General features: G+C 34.1%; 1 long non-coding RNA gene and 1 pseudogene across 1 annotated transcript; one reads left to right on the top strand and one right to left on the bottom strand.

The window, feature by feature from the left end:
- Positions 1-398: 398 nt before the first annotated feature.
- On the bottom strand, positions 399-7,480 carry LOC142616980 (putative disease resistance protein At3g14460; annotated as a pseudogene).
- LOC142617094 (uncharacterized) lies at positions 4,864-6,819 on the top strand. Its single transcript, XR_012840902.1, has 3 exons — positions 4,864-4,994; positions 5,621-5,675; positions 6,555-6,819. It is a non-coding gene; the product is annotated as an uncharacterized LOC142617094 (long non-coding RNA).
- Positions 7,481-18,281: the final 10,801 nt, after the last annotated feature.

Below are 18,281 nucleotides of genomic sequence, written 5' to 3'. Positions count from 1 at the left end.
CAGTAGGAATTTAAAAAAATTCAGGCAAGCACTATCAACACAAATAGAAATATCTAGCAACAAACCACAATCAAAATGCAGAATTTTTACATGGAAAACCCTCCAGTGAGAAGGAAAACCATGGGACCTAGTCCTGTAAAAAAATCTTCTACTATTGAATAAAGAGTTTACAACACTTTTCTCTAAAAAAAATTGCTAAAACTACCAAAACATGAAGAACACAATTTTTAGATTACAACAAATCTACATCATACTAAAGTCTATTTCAAGAATAACAAGAACACCAAGTGGGCCTTAGCATCTAAACAAATGGAGAGGAATCTCAAAAGACAAGCTGCAGTTTAACCAAGTACTTTTCCAACACTTGCTGCCATAATCTTCTTTTAAAAGAGTAATCATTAAAGAGATGATCCCAAGAGCTCTCCAAATGCTCCCTGCAGATAACACAAGATATCAACATTGTAATTCCAATTTACCAGCCTGTGATGTGTTATTAAAAAAGGTCCATACAATCCCATTGACAATGCATGTTGCATCCTCAAGCTAGCCAAAGTTTAACAGTGGCAGGGAATTGTGAAAAATGGCCATGAATCGGTTTTTCAAGTGAGACAAAATGGCCAAATTTTTTTTCCCCAAATTTGTAACAGTAAGCAATGGGAACATAACACAAAATGTACAAAGAGATTCCATGAAAATTGTGCATGCTTCCAATTACATGAAAAAATTGACTTTAAGTTCTAGACCATTAAACTATGGTAGAAAATAGGATCATATTAGAGACAAAATGTTCTTTATAAAAGGTCGACACGTGTCAAATGTTTGTCATGTGACAACATCCCAACAAGTCCAATGCTTTTGCATACTGGATCCAATCTTTACCTTAATTATTTGTCAAACATTTAGTATAAAATCTACAAATAATTACGTTGTACTATGGAAAGAAGCTACCCAATATTATGTTGTACCTAAATAGACACAAAATTTGATCAATTATTTAATTTAATCCTGTATATTCACTTGAATATTTCCATTAATCATTTCATTCATATTTATTTTCAGCCGTTAAAAATGAGTTTTTAATTATGGTATTTATTTTTTATTTAAAAAAAAGTTAAAACATTTTAAAGTTCTTTTTTTTTTTCTTTCCTAAATTATTAAAAATGTTACACTTCTCAATTTTCAATTTAAAAAGTTCTTTTTTCCACCTAAACTTTTGTAAAACATTTTTTCTTTGGTCACCAAACTATTGGTAAGAATATCTTTAATAAGTTTATGAATGAAAAATTAATTTTCTTTATTAAGTTTAGCAATGAAAAAAATTTAATTCATGTAAATATTAGGGAGAAAAACAATATTTAGGCTAAAAAAAACACTCATTCAGCTTTTGAGTTTGAATATATAAATGCTATCTACATAAAACATCAACCAGAACAAACAATATCACAATCATCTCTATCATTTTCTTTTGGTTGAGAATCATCTCCATCGATTCACACACATATACACTTATATTATGTTAGAGTAGAATTTTTATCTTGTATAAAAATAAAAATAAAAATACTATTGTCAACATTTAAAGGTGAAGTTTGTGCAATAAAAAACCTTGTACCATCTTTGCCTGACATGACTATTTGCTCGTGCTCATTTTCAATTTCACTAACAGTACTGCTCAACCATACTCATATATGTGCACCTTCCAAATCACATATTCCCTTTTAATTTTTCCATGATAATCCACATGGGCTTGGTCTTTGGCATTGAGGATAAAGGTCATTGTGCCTGGTAGGATTTTATGGGTTTCAAACTTTCAAAGCAAGTTAGGAGAATTCAAGACTTGTGGGCTAAAGAACTAAATGTGTGAGGTAGAGATATAGATGAACCTTGAGTCTTGAAAGCATTTTGCGATAAATACATCTACCCGAATATGTTGTCTGAGAAGTCCATTTCGTGTTGAGACCACTAATTAAATTCAGCTTCAATCTGACTATGATTTTTGCTTCAGTAGATAAGCACATAGTCCATGAGACCATGATAGGGCTGTTTGATATTTTGGATGTTTTTGACATTTGAGCAAGGTGTTTAAGAAACTTAAGATGTAACTGACCTGCTTTGTTGGTAGCATTAACAACATCAATTGCAATTGCTTTTGCATCACTAAGGAAACATTACATTGCACAGACATTCGTTATATAGATGGTGTAAAACATCTAGAAAATAAAAAGATGATAATCACTTTTAAAAAAAAAATTTCCTGAAAAGCTAGCTAAAACATTGTTCCCACGTGATTTACATAATTGAATATAATGAAAACTTATTCATAAATTGATTGTAGGACTGAACTAGATTTGTAACTTTTCATACCCAATAATTTTGGAGAAATTAGGCTATTGAAAGGCATTCACGCATGTTTGACAACAAGCTTTATTAGCCTTGTAAAATAGAATGTTATATGACCTTAAACAATATTTCAAATAAAAGGAATCCCCCCTTATTCCTGCTTATCTAGTCAGGAGGGAATTTATAACAATTGCCTCATACCAACTCACAGAACAAAATAGCTTTTGTTTTGAGATGTTTATTGTACTAGTAATTAAAAAATTAAAAGAGAAAGAGATGGGTATTGAATTGGCTTTTGCTTTAACAAAATGTTCTTTATAAAATGTTTTGAATAGGCTAAGATATTTATGCCTGGTTTCGTCTTGTGCTTCCAATTTGTTCTGCATCTAGGATCAAATCAAGTGAGAAATTGGCTCAAAAAAAAATCAAGTGAGAAATCATCACACATGAAGAACTGAAGAACAAAGAAGAAGAGGAAAGGAATTAGCATTTGAATAATCCTCACCCCGCTATACAAAGTTCATTGGAAAAATCAAGGACTTGAGCAAGGCATTTTTCATGTAAAGACTCTAACAGCACATCCATTAGCTTCTCTAAGGTAAAAATCACTATAATAAAGAAGCAAATAGCAATATATGCATTTTTCATTTTAATTTTTCCTTTTGGGCCCCTTCTTAATGTGTGAATCAAATATATAGAATGAAATTTACCCAAAATATTCAGTGACTTTTGATTATAGAGAGTGTAACCAAGTACCTTTCGTATCGTACCCCACCATCAAGAATACCTAAAAGTATAAAAGCGATGCAGCTTGCCACCATATGCCACAAATGATTCATCACATTAACACTGTTGATGGAACACAGGGCATCAAATTAAATAATATTAATAACAACAGAACTTTGAAACAATTCAACAGTTTGGTTGCTGAGAAATCAAATTGGCCAAGATTCTATACATCTCAGGTTTTTTTATTATTAGAAAACTCTAGAAAACCAAAAGCTTTGCTAAGTGAGACCCATTCAATTCTATACATTGGTTCCTATATTTTTGAAATCTAGAAGAAAAAATCCATTTTTTTTTTTTCAAAAAAATTGTATTGAAATCAATAAATGATAGAGAATAGAATTCTAAAAAGGTTCAATTTCTTTCATTTTAAACTGTTTTCTCAACAGCAAACAAAAATTCAATACAAAAAATGGGTATAAAGAATGTGTACCAGAAGTGATATGAGCAATCTTGTGCCAATCCTGACCGGTGTCTTTTTCACATCTTCTCAGTAACTTGGGACAACGGAAAATCTCCAGCATTTGTAAAGACGTGAGATCGCGCATCTCATTAGGTAGTGATTTCAGATTGGGATAGTAATCAATTTTAAGCCGTTCAAGTAAGGTGAATTTGCGAATCCACTGTGGCAAAGTTTCCAGATTCTCACAGTGTATAGTTAAGAGCGTTTTCAGGGTGGTAACGTGTTGAATTTTTGAGTAAGCATTTTCCAATTATGCTGAAATTTTGATAGTTAGTGTTCCTCTGAGGTTGTTTAGCCCATTCAATTTGCCTAGTCCACCATTATTCCTCACAATGAGTAATGGTAATGATTGAAGACTAGTCATTTTCCGTAATCCTTGAGGTAGTCTTAACTTATAACAATCCCTATTATCAAGGTGCCTGAGGCTAACCAATTTTGTGATGCCCTCGGAAATTGTTGAAGATTATGACATTTCGAAAGTTTTAGTGTTTGCAAATTCAACAATGTAGTAATAGAATTAGGAAGAGTTTCAATAGCATTAAAAGAAAGATCTAAGTACTTCAAATGCATTAACTTCTGTATGGAATTTGGCATTATTTTGATCCTCAATCCATGAAAATATAATGCACGCTACCTTGGGAAACTCTCAGTCAGTATACTCAATGTTGACTCATCCATGGCACCAAATGCATGCTTACCATGTGTTAAAAGAATTGTATGTATCTTACTGCTTGCTTTAACCAAACTTAATGATCTAGTAAAAGATGTGGCACTAGAAATGATACATGACGAGTTTTTCCATCCAAATAGTCAAGTCTACAATACGCCCCTGCAATTGATAGTGCAAGATCATGATATAAATCATGCATCTTGTATGTTAAGCATTGTCTAAAAAAATCACGGCTTACTTCTTCAAAAAAGGACTTGGAAAGTAGATGCTTGATGCACTTATCTGCAACATCTTCTAATTGCTCTACATTATTTGACAATTGGATTAACCTATGTGCCATCCATAGTTGAATCAGTGTCATCTTATCAATCTCGTAAGCTTTAGGAAACAAAGAACAAAAGGCAAAACAATCTTTTATGTATGATGGAAGAGGATCATAACTCAACCTTAGAATTAAAAAAATATTACAGTAACGTCCCAATCAAAGTTTAAAAAAAAAAAAAAAAAGGATCAAACTTTATGGTCACACGTGCCCCACCTACCCATTTGTTCCCCACCACACATCCTTACTCAATATCTCCCTCACACTTTGGCCGGCTCTACCTCTCACTTTGCTCTCTTTTATTTTCTTTTCACACAACACTCTTCTTTCACTCTCTCATCCTCTCCCGCCAGTACACTCCACATCACCTTCACCATTTTTCCATCAAGATCACCAGAAAACTCCATAGGAAAATGGTAAGGCTCACTCACCTCTACTATTTGAACTAAAAATTTCTAATCTTTTTGTGGGTTTATATGCTTTTGCTTGAGGTTATGTTTATCTAAGTATTAATAATGATACCCATGAGATTTATGAGCATTAGAAATGATATTTATGTGTTTTTGTGCATGGATTTTGGTCTTGGTGGATGTATTTGATGAGTGAGTTTATGATTTTTGCAATGGTGGTTAGCTAAGTGGTGAAGATTTGGGAGTTATGGCTTTTTAATGTGAAATAAATGGTGAATATAATTTTTATGGTTTAGTTGGAGCTAGTTAAAGATTTAAATTGTTAGTTTTGAAGGATATTTTGATTTTGGTGTCATGGGTCTCTTGATGATGTTGTAAAAATCTTGTGGAAACTACTCATAAATTATTGAGGTTTTGATGCTAGAGATAATACCTTGAATGATTCATGAGTAAAATGGGAGTCTATGCCTTATAATGAAATTGTTGAGAAACTTTGGAAGTGGAATACATTATTTGTGAGGTTAATTACTAGGCTTGCCTAATTAATTGCTTAGTTAGCAATCTCTAATTTATAGCTAAATGCAATGTCAAGCTTTATGCTTTTTGTGATAGGTTTGCTTAATATTGTTTAGGCTCTAGCTAATCTCCTTTGGAGCTTGTAAAGTTAGGCTTTTTGTGGGTTGCAAGGTAAGTAACTTTTTAATGAGATCTTTTTTTTTTTTTTTTGTGGAAAATAATCATATTGCATAAACGTTGTTTTTGGGTCAAACACGTTTTGGAAAATCATTTGTTGAACTATGTTTTCTTAAAAGCATTGTGTTGTGACCATATTATATATGACTATTTATGTATAGTGCATCATATTTGGTAATGCGAATGGGAAATGCATCATATTTGGATTCTATGGATTTATTGCATTATTTGCCAATTCTAAAGATGTTTTATCTTGACTTATGATATTTGGGAAATTAATAGAAAATTTTATTGACAAGAAACGAATTTGGAAAACCTGAGAACCTTGTGAATATATGGGGTATTTCACAGGTTTTTGTGAAACTACTTGAAATTGAATTGTGTTTGATTACATGTAAACTGTGAGCTCTTCATGTTTTTACCCTTGGGCTGTGACACGTGATTACCCGGTGATTACCCAGCCGGATTCTGTAGTCTTTGTGACATTGGTATCTTGGTGCCTCGTCTTTGTGGCGGATTGATGTCTTTGTGGCATAACTGATGTCTTTGTGGCATACCTAACGTCTTTATGGCGGATTGTCATGTGACCTTGGGTTGGATTTTCAAGTTTTAAAAGAGTGTTTTGATAGCTCACAATAAATAGTACATAGTTTCATGTTGGAATACTTTGAAAAAGTTTGGTACTACATTCTTTTAATCATTCTTGTCATTTTATTAAGAAAAAATGGAGTTGCTAGATGTTCATGGAAATTCCCAAATTATATCACGTTTTGTAAAATGATTATTATCATGAAACTTACATTTCTCCCACCCCTATTGATTATGCTACTTACTGGGCTCTGTCTCATTCCATTATTTTACAAACTTTTTCAGAGTAGGCAACTATCGTTTTGAGACAGCTTTTTGGTGGCTAGCAGTAGTTAGACTAATTGCTGATGGAGGTTGACTTTTGTGATGGAGATAATTGATAACGTATAACTTAGAGTAGGCTTGACTCAATTCTTTTGTATCTAATAGTGGTTATGACTTTATTTCCACTAATGAGACAAGTTATTGATATGTAACTGTATTTATTCAGACCTCCATTCTTTTGTGGCCAGTGGTCATTGTAATTGTTACATAGAGCTCTGACTTACCTTGGGAGTATATTTAATGAAATTATTATGATAATTCTTAATGTTGGTACTTGATATGATTTTATTTGGATTGAATTTTCAAAAGAAACAAAATCTACAAGTACCTTTGAGATGTTTTTCTTATGCTTTGGACCCTTTCGGGTTTGGGGCGGGACAATTACCACCCCCTTGTTCAATTACATTTCTTGTACATTATCCTTGATATTTAACCACCCGTCTTTTTTCACAAAGTATAATGCATTTCCAATGGACTCTATTGCAAGGGGTATTCCTTGACATTTGCCTACAATCTCCCTTCCAATTTCTACTAGTTTAGCGTTGTTGGTCTCTTGCTTGTTTCTAAATGCTATTTTCTCAAATAAAGACCAAGCTTGGTCTTTAGAAAGAGCTTTAAGAGCATATGTAGAAATAGGACGTGTAATCTCTGCAACCAATTTGATACGCGTAGTTATTATAATCTTACTTCCCTTTGCACAATCGATTAAAAGGCTTTTAAAGTCATTCCAATTTTTATAATTTTCATTCCACAAATCATCCAACACAAGTAAAAATTTCTTTTGATAAATTTTGATAACAACTTCCCTCAGTGGATCCATGTTGTGGACCTGACCCATGAGGACTTCAGGATTAAATTTTGCAACGTTTTTTTTGCATTAGTTTCATGCTATTATCTTTATCAATACCATTTATTACTTTTTCAGCAATTGTTTTCACCTCGAAGACATTTGAGACACACACCCATATTTTTAGCTCAAAATGTGTATTGACTTTTTCATGATTGTATACATTTTGAGCAGGTGTGGTCTTGCCTAACCCCCAATTCCCACAATAGCAATAACTGAAACATTCTCTTCATTATTAGGTTCCAATAAAAGTTTTATGATGGCATTTCTATCATCATCTCTCCCAATAACTTCTTTATTTGGTAAACATGGATAGTCTCCCTGTTCTGACTCACTTGAGGCTTCACATGGCCTTCATTAAAATGAAAGTTATTTCTATCTTCCGCCATTGCAATTAGTTTTCGCCTCAATTCTATTATTCTAAGACTCATCTTATGATTTTGAAAAACAAGTGCGATACTTCTAAAGAAATTGAGTACCTTTTCTGCAATATTCCCACTCGTCTCTTCTTGCTGCAAAGCTAATTCAACGTGGAACTTATACTCACCCAACAAGTCGTCTGCATCATAAAAAGCTTCCCTGAGCTTTTCAAGCTAGTCCCTTTCTTGATGGTTGTGGTTCGGCTGCTCCACTGCATCCAGAAGGACAGCTTGTATTCTGGACACTGTTCTTGATGCTTTCGAGGTCATCTTTAAGACTTTAACATACCACAGTGGTTCAAACTTTTCAATTATGATCTGTGCAACACCGCAGAGGATTGCTTCAGCCATTTGTTCGTAGTGAATGGAAAACTTTCTATAGAGAGTGTGCTTCAATGCTAGAGCGTGAATGGAAAACTTTCTAGTGAGCGAAAGACAGGCTAAAAGAACTAGAGGAATGTTACCGTTACTAGTCTTCCCTTATGAAATTTCTTAGAATGTTACCGCTGGCATAGGAAAATGAAGAGGCACAATGCGAGAATTGACTTTTCATTGTTAACCGTGTGGACACACGATCCCTTTCAGCATCTGCGAAACTAATGACAATTTTCTCACAACGATCCTACACGCTCATATACATAAAAAATATATAATAACAAAAGTCTCAAACCCATGCGTTGTTAGTTGAGATTCTTCAAAAAAAAAAAAAAAAGAGAGTTGTTCGTAATTGTGACCACTTGTAGGACTATCATTTAGCCTTGAAAGTCTAACCCAGTCTCTTAGATTGATTTCTTGATACATTGCATTTTAATTATGGGTCACGTTAACGCAGATGACCTTGGGCTAATTATTTACACATCATTTTAGAAATAAAAAGAAGTTATCAAAACGTTAAATTACTCTTTTGTTTCTCAAAAAAACTTTTTAAAAATGGTTCACTAATAAATACTTTTAAGGCATCCGTTAACATTTCCTTTTAATTATTTATTAAAATGGCATTTAATGCCTTTATAACAAAAAAAAAAAAAAACTAATTATTGTTGCTGAGCAAAAAAAAGAAAAGAAAAGAAAATGTTATTATTTTTTCTTTTGATTTAGTCATACATATATTTTTTATTATTAATTTCTTAAATCTATATCATTGTTAAGGAAATTCAACTATGTCTAACTAATTGCTAAGCATGCCTATACGTGTAGCACAAGCATCCATACATCTCAGTCCTCAAGCGTGTCACCTGCCTGCCTCATGGTTTCATTAAAAAAAACCCAACCCAACTACGCCAATAAGCCAACTGAAATGTCAACTATAACTTTTCATTCAAAACGTGAGAAACATATTGATCAAGTTATGTGCGTAGATATACACTATCCTGTGTTATTGATCATAGAGTCTTAACTTTCTCTGAGCTATAAGCTATGTTCGTACTTGTGCTTATTCGTGCCCCTAGTGGCATGGCATGAGCTTTTTGGGGTTTCCTATGGCACATACATGCACCAAAGAGAAGTTTTTAGAAGCATATATTGCTGTCCTTGCCCTGCCCACACACACAAGATAATTACTAATAAGAGAATTTACTACATGATATTCCTTTTTTTAATCAATCAAAAGATAATATATTAATTTTAAATTGGAGAATTACATCTAAGTGATTCATTAATCCAAGTCTAAGTTAACCCATTTTTAGTTGCATTTTTCCTTAACCTCTCGAGTTAACCCATCAAACTCGAGTTCTATGCAAAAACGCTGCTATAGGGCTTTCAAACACCGCTATAGGCCTCCCTGAATGTAGCTATATGATCAAACTTTAAAAAAAAAAAAAAAAAAAAAAAAAAAAAAAAAAACTTGCATGGAACTCAAGTTCAAGGAGCTCGAGTTCCATGTAAAAAAGCTGCTATAGGGGTTTAAAACACCGCTATAGGGCCCCCTGAATGCAGCTATAGGTATGGGGCGATCAAACTTAAAAAAAACTTGCATGGATAAACTTAAGTTCCATTAAAAACGCCACTATAGAGCTCACTGAAAGCTATAGATATGGAACGATCAAAATAATAAAAAAAAAAAAAAAAACTTGCATGGATGAAATAAAATGCCACTATACTGGCGTTTTAAAGCCCTATAGCGGCTTTTTGCATGGAACTCGAGCTCCATGAACTCGAGTTCCATGCAATTTTTTTTTTTTAAAAGTTTGATTGCCCTATACTCGATTTTCTACAAATCGAGTTTTACAATGAACTCAATTTTGAGAAAATCGAGTTTCAAAAGAGGGGTATTTCCCTAATTAGTTTGGGAAAGGGGGCAAAATGCTAGATTTTTTGTGTGACATGGGCATTTGCCCATTTTGGCCTATATATATATATATATATATATATATATATATATATATATAAATTTCTCAAACAGATGTATAAGTTTCTAATGAAATATACCAACTAATTAAATGAAGGAACACAAAGATGAAGAGTTCCCTAAGCGCACCAAACAAAGAGAAAATGGAATTCCTTGTGAAAAATTTATCTTTCCCTAATGGATATCAAGAACCAAACAGAACCTAAAGCTTATGCATGGAATGTCTCTCATTATCTATCGACTGTTTCAGCTTCTCTCTTACAATCTCTCTCTCCTTTCTTAGCTATTCAAGTGGATTTGTAGTAGTTCTGAGATTTCGGAGCTTCCAAAGTTGAATAGACCACCATCTGAGAGTAGTTCTATAAACTTCATGGAAACTAGACTGAAATGGACTGAATTGATTGAACTGGACCGAATAGACTGAAATGCATTGAATTGGCCCCAAAAGGAGCAAACTAGACCAAATGCACGATAATTATTATTAGTGATGCACGATTTCTTTAAACAAAAAACTCACAAACATCCTTCCTCAGCTCCTTCAATATTGAAAGAGGAAGGGAAACTTATTACAAAAAGCAAAAGACCATATTAGCATAAGCAATCCCTTTTTTCTTTTCTTTTTATTTGAGATAGTTACTATATGTTGCTAACTTTGTAGTTCAAACTCTTAAAAAGTTTGATTGTTTGTGTTGTGTATATCACATGTGAGTTTGGCCTAGTACCTATGTACTAATGGCATAGTGCATTTACTAGCTTAGGTTGTTAGTATGCACATTCTTTAAGTGTGAGCGACATCTAGAAATCTACGTTTGATTGTTGTAAATAGATCTTCAAGCTTGTCATGAATGATTGATCAATAGTCTTGCTTGATCTTGATACATGCGTAGACTTGTGCCTATATATCTCCTCACAATTATTTTTCTTTTTCAAAAGAGCTCTACAAATGTCAATCTATAAAAAGAGAAAGAGCTGAAAAAGCCATACTTCAAAAACTAGTTTGACTAGGAAAAGGTGAAGCAAATATGTATTAAAATGTCTAGTGCCAAAATCAAAGGCTTATTTGTCAAAAATATGTCAAAAATTTCATGGCATTTTTTCTCAAGAATTTGAGTTGTATTTGATCAAAAGTATGAAAAATGGAAGCCAAATGAAAAGCTTTTAATCAAAATGTAAACACATTGGTAAGGGGTCATATATGTTTATTTCTACAAGTGAGATAAGTCACTTGACTTCGTACTAGTTGTGTATGACTTGATTGAATTGATCATTGAAACTTCATACTAGACTATGGACTAGTTCATACTTGATCCACACACACAACACACAAGTCTAATGTTCAATGAATGCCTATTCCATTTGTGTGATTGTACGTGTTCAAATGTGATGTGTATACTCAATTGCTTGATGTTCAAACACAAAAATATTTTTGAGTATTTTATATGTTTTTGAAAGTGTTTTTATGTTTTTGTGTTCAAAGTTTTTCCAAATTGTCCATTTCAATTTTTGTTGAAAAACTCATTCAGATGCATTTTTGCAAGTAAGTCGTGAGTAAGAACCTACCCACGAAAATGAGGAAGCAAATTTCAGTATTTTTTGAAATTTACACAGAAAACTTCACAACTGCTACGCGAGTAGAAGCTATCCGTGAAATCTGTCAAGGCGCTTTAGAGGCCACTTCACGAGTAACTTTGCAAGAAGCTTACCCGCGAAATGAACGGTTTTATAGTTTTTAGAGCCAAACAATGACAGTTTTTCAAATATCTCTATTTTGCCTCCTCCATGCCTCTTTCAACCCAAAACACCTTTTCTCTCAAAATCTCACCCAAAACTCAAGATCAATCCTTCCTAAGACACATCTAAGGTATGTTTTAACATTTTTTCACTCTTCATTCTTTAGATTAAGTCTTAGATTCTAGGATTTCTATGGTTGGGTTATTTTTGAAAAGGGTTGGGAAAACTTACTTTTCTTGCAATTTTTTTTAAATTTCTTGATTGGGCTGTCCTATTGTTTTGTTTGTGTTGGTGTTGGCCCCAAGTGGCATTTTTAACATGTATTTAGGCAAGATTTCATCAAGTTCATGCATTGTTTTACATGTTGTGGTTTGTATGCACTCTAAGTGTTTGATGAAATGCCCAAATGACATTTTTTCATTGTTTTGGACTCCGATGAGTATCAATTTTTGGGGATTACTATGTTTTTTCATTCTTAACATGTTTTAAATATTGATTGCATGTTTCACACACTTTGTCCCATGAGTGCCATGTCATCCATTGCTCATGCATCTCACATGCACACAACATGCACACTTGATGCACACACTAGGCAAGTCTTGTTAGACGTTTAGCACTTGAAACATGTTTTTGTGACTTTGTTTGCTTGCTTTTATGTTCTTTCTAGGGCTTTTTGTTCCTTTTTATGGACTAACTTGTATCTAATCAAGTTTTTTTCCTGTTTGTGTTTGTCCTTGTTTCTTTGTATTTGTGCTTGTTTTGCAAATGTCTCCTATTAAGAAAAAGGCCACAAAGAAGCCTTCAAAGCGTCCCCGCACCTCCTCAGATTCATTCTGGAATGATGATGCTGATATGGCCTTCAACGATCACTACAAAAGGGCCCCAATCATTTTAGAGATGATTGTGGACTTAGAGTCCCTATAGGGCACTTTCATTCCAGAAGTGTTCAAAGAAAGAACATTGAAAAAGTTGCTAAATTCAATGGGCAATGTATATGAAGATGTCATTCAAGAATTCTTTGCCAATGCCATTGTGGAAGGAAATCACATCAACTGTTGGCTATGAGGGAGAGAGTTCTCAATCTCAAGGGAATTGATTCAAGAGATTTTGGAGATTTGTCCAACGACTCCTCGCACATCTCTACAATATGATGAGAGAAGGGTCCTTGGACGACTCAATAAGAAGGCCTTGCACACCATTATGTTCACCTTAAAAATGCTAACTTTGGCCTACATCATGATCTTCAACCTCTATCCGGTGAGGAACTTGAAGAACTTGTCAGCATCGAGGACCATTTTCCTATTTGATCTCTTCACTCACAAGGAGATCGACATCTGCAGTCACATTTATCACATCTTCACCAAAAGCATCACAAAAAGGAATTCAAGGCTAACTCTACCATTCCCAAGCCTTGTCATGTCTCTTATTTTAAGGGCAAGGGTGAAGATTCCAAGTGGACTTCAAGTAATGCAAAGAGAAGATCCTATTAGTGCGCAAACCATGATCCGAAGCAAAGAACATATTCTTGGACCGTCTGTTGGTGTCTCTCAAATTCCAAGAGATGATGTTGCAGAAGAAGGAGGAGACACTAAAGAGGAAATTGAGCACTTCACTTCTGTTTCGGAGGACACTGCACAACCTTCTTCCTATGCGTGTGCAAGAGCACCCGATCGCCTTGATCATCTAATCAGAAGGGTTGAAGAGTTGCATGTAATGCTAGCTTCCCATATTAGCCACTCCACATCTCAATTCACCTACCTTGAAGGCTAGATCATTGCCCTCTCGTCTCAGATTGATGACATGATGAGGAAGTCGGAGCCGGAGCCGGAGTCGGAGTTAGATACGGAGTCCGATGCATTCTAGTCTCTTTAGCCATTCTGGTAAAAAATGGGGATTAGTTTGAGGGGGAGTACAGCTTGAAGGGGAGCATATTTTTAGTATACATTGGTTTATTTTGGTGGTTTATAGTTTACTTTAAGTTTTTATAACTTTTGGATATTTACTATGCTTTTGTTTAAAGCTTTCAAGTACTTTAGTTTAAAACTTAGTTTTCTTTAGTACTACTTTGTACCTTGGTTGTTATAGCCATTTCTTGATGCTTATCTCTTTCTATTGCTTATAGGAAATTGTGAACTTCACTTCAGTTTCGCTAAACACTGCACAACCTTCTTCCCATGTGCGTGCAAGAGCACCCGATCGCCTTGATCATCTAATCGGAAGGGTTGAAGAGTAGCATGTAATGCTAGCTTCCCATATCAGCCACTCCACATCTCAATTCACCTACCTTGAAGGCTAGATCACTGCCTTTTTTGTCTCAGATTGATTGATGACATGATGAGGAAGCCGGAGCTAGAGCCGGAGCCGGAGTCAGATTCGGAGTCCAATGCATTCTAGTCTCTTTGGCCATTCCGAACAAAAAGGGGGAGTAGTTTGAGGGGGAGTACAGCTTAAAGGGGAGCATATTTTTAGTATACATTGGTTTATTTTGGTGGTTTCTAGTTTACTTTAAGTTTTTATAGCTTTTGGGTATTTACTATGCTTTCATTTAAAGCTTTCAAGTACTTTAGTTTAAAACTTAGTTTACTTTAGTACTACTTTGTACCTTGGTTGTTATAGCTATTCCTTGATGCTTATCGCTTTCTATTGCTTATAGCCGTAGTCTCTTTAATGCATCATGTGTTTGTTGGACATGCAATTGATTTCAGCATTGCTTTTAATTGTATTGCGTGTCCGGATGATCATTTACTTGATGAATGTTCATTGTGATCATTTCTTAATGACTGTTCATGTTTGATCAAGTTATGCTTTATAGTTTATATTTCTTTTGGTATCTTGATCGTTTTTTACTTGTTCCTTATACGTACCTTGTGTTCTACTTGTCGTGAGCTTAATAAAAGTTTGTTGTATGTGCAAGTGTTTTAGGATACAGGAGTATACGGTGCAAGTGCTTCACAACTTCTAGAATTAGGTGTGAGTGAGTTTGGCCTATGTTCCCAAACTCACATTTAGTCTTGAGTCTGTTTAGGGGTTTTGTCTCGGAATAGCCAAAGGGGGAGATTGTAAAGTTGTGATTTCCAACTATGTTGTGTTGGATTTAATTCCGTACCAAATTTGATTGTATTTTATTCAATCATTTTCCCTGTATGTATGTGGGATTAATTGTAAGGGATGAGTGTAAGAGATCGGTGAAGACTTAAGCTTCAAAGGATATACAAGTGGATTTCACGACTGTCACGCGAGAAGCTTACCCGCAAAAAAAGCCACGTGTAAAGCATATGACTGGAAGATAAAGAGTCGTGCCAGGCTGTATGTTTTCGCAAGTGTCTTGCGACTAAGGCCAACACGCGAAGGACCTATGAAATTTTCTGTTTGGCAAAAAGTTATGTTTTGCTTTACTATGTCTTTACCCACACTATATATGCCTGTTGGGCTGTCTTGCAGGATTCGAAAAGCTAGAGAAGATAAGGGTCCGAGAAATTGGTGGGTAGCAGGAGCTTGGAGGGCTCAAGTACATGGGGTAGACTAGGCTTGGAGGGTCTTTTGTTATTTGTGTACTCCAACTTTATTCTCTAGTGGATCAATTTCGACTTGGAGGGTCGTGGAGAGGTTTTTCACCGAGTTCCTCAATTTCCTCTTTGATAACACGTCTCGGTGTTATCTTGTGTTTGCATCTCTCTTCCCTACTCTTTAAGCTTTCCTTTTATTGTTAATAATGAATGAATATGGTTTAGGGTAGTGATAATGGTTTTTTGCGCTTATTTACTCTTGTTCTGCACTTTGTATAAGTTAGAGTAAAAGCTATCTAGTTGTAATTTTTAATCGTGGGTCTGAACAAGCTCTTGTGTTTTTGCACAAATCCGAGCTTTCACTGTGTTTTAAATCAAAGTGGACAATGAGATCGATTGTTGAGTGAGAAGCTTCAAGTTGAGGCCCTATAGCTAAACCGCACTTATTCCTTATAGAAATTTTAAAATAATTGCAAGCTCTAGTTCTAGCTCTCACATCATGTTTAATCAACCATATGATTATATCCCTACAATGAATATAAGATCACTATGGGCTCTTACATTTCTTTAAATCCAAATATGGTAGATGAATGTTGCCCAAACAAGCTTGGCTGCTTGGGCATGGTAACCCTGGGGAGACTATTTGGAATAACCAATTAATACAACAAATACAATGAAATTATTTTCTTTTTTTTCTTTGTGATAATTAATCGGTTATAAACTTGTTATATACTAAATAATTTTTATATCTCTTTTAGCTAAATATTATTAGTTATATACTTGTTATATATCTTATTATATGTTTTCTTATAATTTTAAAATGATTAATTAATTGTTTATAATATCATCAGTTTAACCATCAGTCCAACCCTGGTTGAACTAGAGAACCAAAAATCACTCCATTTTCTGGTTTTTGATCTGTCCGGGCTTTAATTTAAAACCTCGGGGCTAACACTCAATTTTCAATTAACTATGTGGCACAATTATTCAAATGAAAGAATAGAATTGTAACATGGCTTCAATCTGTTCATTCAGTCTTATGGCTTTTGTCTCTTTCATTTTTTTTCTTTTATCTTCTTTTACTTCAAAATTGTCCCTTGTGCAACCTCATAAGGCTATTATGGCTTTTGTCTCTTTCATTTTTTCTTTATCTTCTGTTACTTCAAAATTGTACCTTGTGCAACCTCATAAGACTCTTATGGCTTCTGTCTCTTTCATTTTTTTTTTCTTCATCTTCTATTACTTCAAAATTGTCCCCCTATGGAACCTCATAAGCCACTTATGACTTTTGTCGCTTTCATTTTTTCTTCACCTTCTATTACTTCAAAATTGCCCCCTGTTCAATCTCATAAGGCTCTTATGGCTTTTGTCTCTTTCATTATGCACAAAATTGTCCCTAGGCAATGGTTTTTTTTTTTTTTTAGTATAATCTGTTTTTGGCATTTTTTTCATCCTTTTATTTTTCCCTCATTTATTTCGTTTCTTGTACTTAGAAAAAAAAATAATAAAGTGCAATCCATACACAATTTCTTAATTAAAAAAATAATGTTTTTTTTTCTAATACTGAAAAGTAGAATCAAGGAAATATAAAATATTGGATCCAAGCCCCATGCCTTGAAAAGTTCCTAAAAAAATGGATTGCAAAGATTATAAATTTAATATTATAAGTGATATTAAATTGGGCTGGCTGTAATTAAATTATAAATTCATAATATTATAAGAGATTAAATTTTTATTCAGTTTGGTAAATTTGTAAAATATGGCACTAATTCTTAAAATATTATTTTTATTTACAAAATAGTATAAAATATTATTAACTAACATTTTTTAAGAGTAAGTTAAAAATTAATTTAAAACAGTGCTTGCCTTTTTGATGCTTTAATTTCACATCTTCCATTTAAATACAAAAAAAATAATAATAATAATGTGAAAAATGAAAACCCTTCCTTTTTTTTTTTTCCTACATTATATTTATTCTCCATCTTACATCAAAATCAAATCATCAAAAAATATATATAAAACCAGAGACTCGAGAACATAAGGGGCTGTTTGGATTTATGTTTTTCATCGCTCATAACTCTATTTGGATTTATGTTTTTCAATGTCATTTTTGTAATTAAACACACATTCATGGGACCCACAGCTAGACACAAGTCACATCAGGCGCACCTTTTTCTTCTTCTTTCTTTTTCTTTCTTCTTCACAAACTCACTCCAACGGCCATTTTTTTCTTCTTCTTCATTCTTTTTAATTCATTTCTTCTTCACAAAAGCACATATACTTTATCAAAAGAAAAGAAAAGAAAAGAAACACATGGGTACCGATTTCTCAAACCCAGAAAATCAAACCCATAAACACATGAGTTATATCATACACAAACCCACAAACATGTTCACCATGGGTCTGACTCCATAGCCGCCGCTACTTCACGATTTCACAAACCCACAAAAATCCTCCGTGGCTGCCACCCTCTCCCTCGCCGCTGCTGCTGCTTCACGATTTCACAAACCCACAAGCAACAGAGACAAAGAAAGGGGCATGAACAACAATAGAAAAAACAGAGCACAAATAGAACAATACCCACAAATTTTTTTTACAAATTTCACCGATAAAACTTAAGGGATCTATGAAAAATAAAGCCTTGGGGTTTTCAAAAATCAACATTGATAAAACATAGAGATCAGCGCTGGGCTGAGAAGGTGGGAGATCAGCGCCGATCAACGCAGCTACACGTCAGAGGTGAGAGATCGACGCTGCTACTACACCGATCAGCGCCGCTGCTACACCGATCAGCATCGCCGCTACACCGATCGTCTTCTATCTTACCTGGGTTCGAGT

The sequence above is a fragment of the Castanea sativa genome, chromosome 11 (genome assembly GCF_040712315.1).
Source record: "Castanea sativa cultivar Marrone di Chiusa Pesio chromosome 11, ASM4071231v1".
In the NCBI taxonomy this organism is placed as follows: domain Eukaryota; kingdom Viridiplantae; phylum Streptophyta; class Magnoliopsida; order Fagales; family Fagaceae; genus Castanea; species Castanea sativa.
The sequence above is the reverse complement of the archived record's forward strand: the minus strand, read 5'-3'. Positions and strand labels throughout refer to the sequence as shown.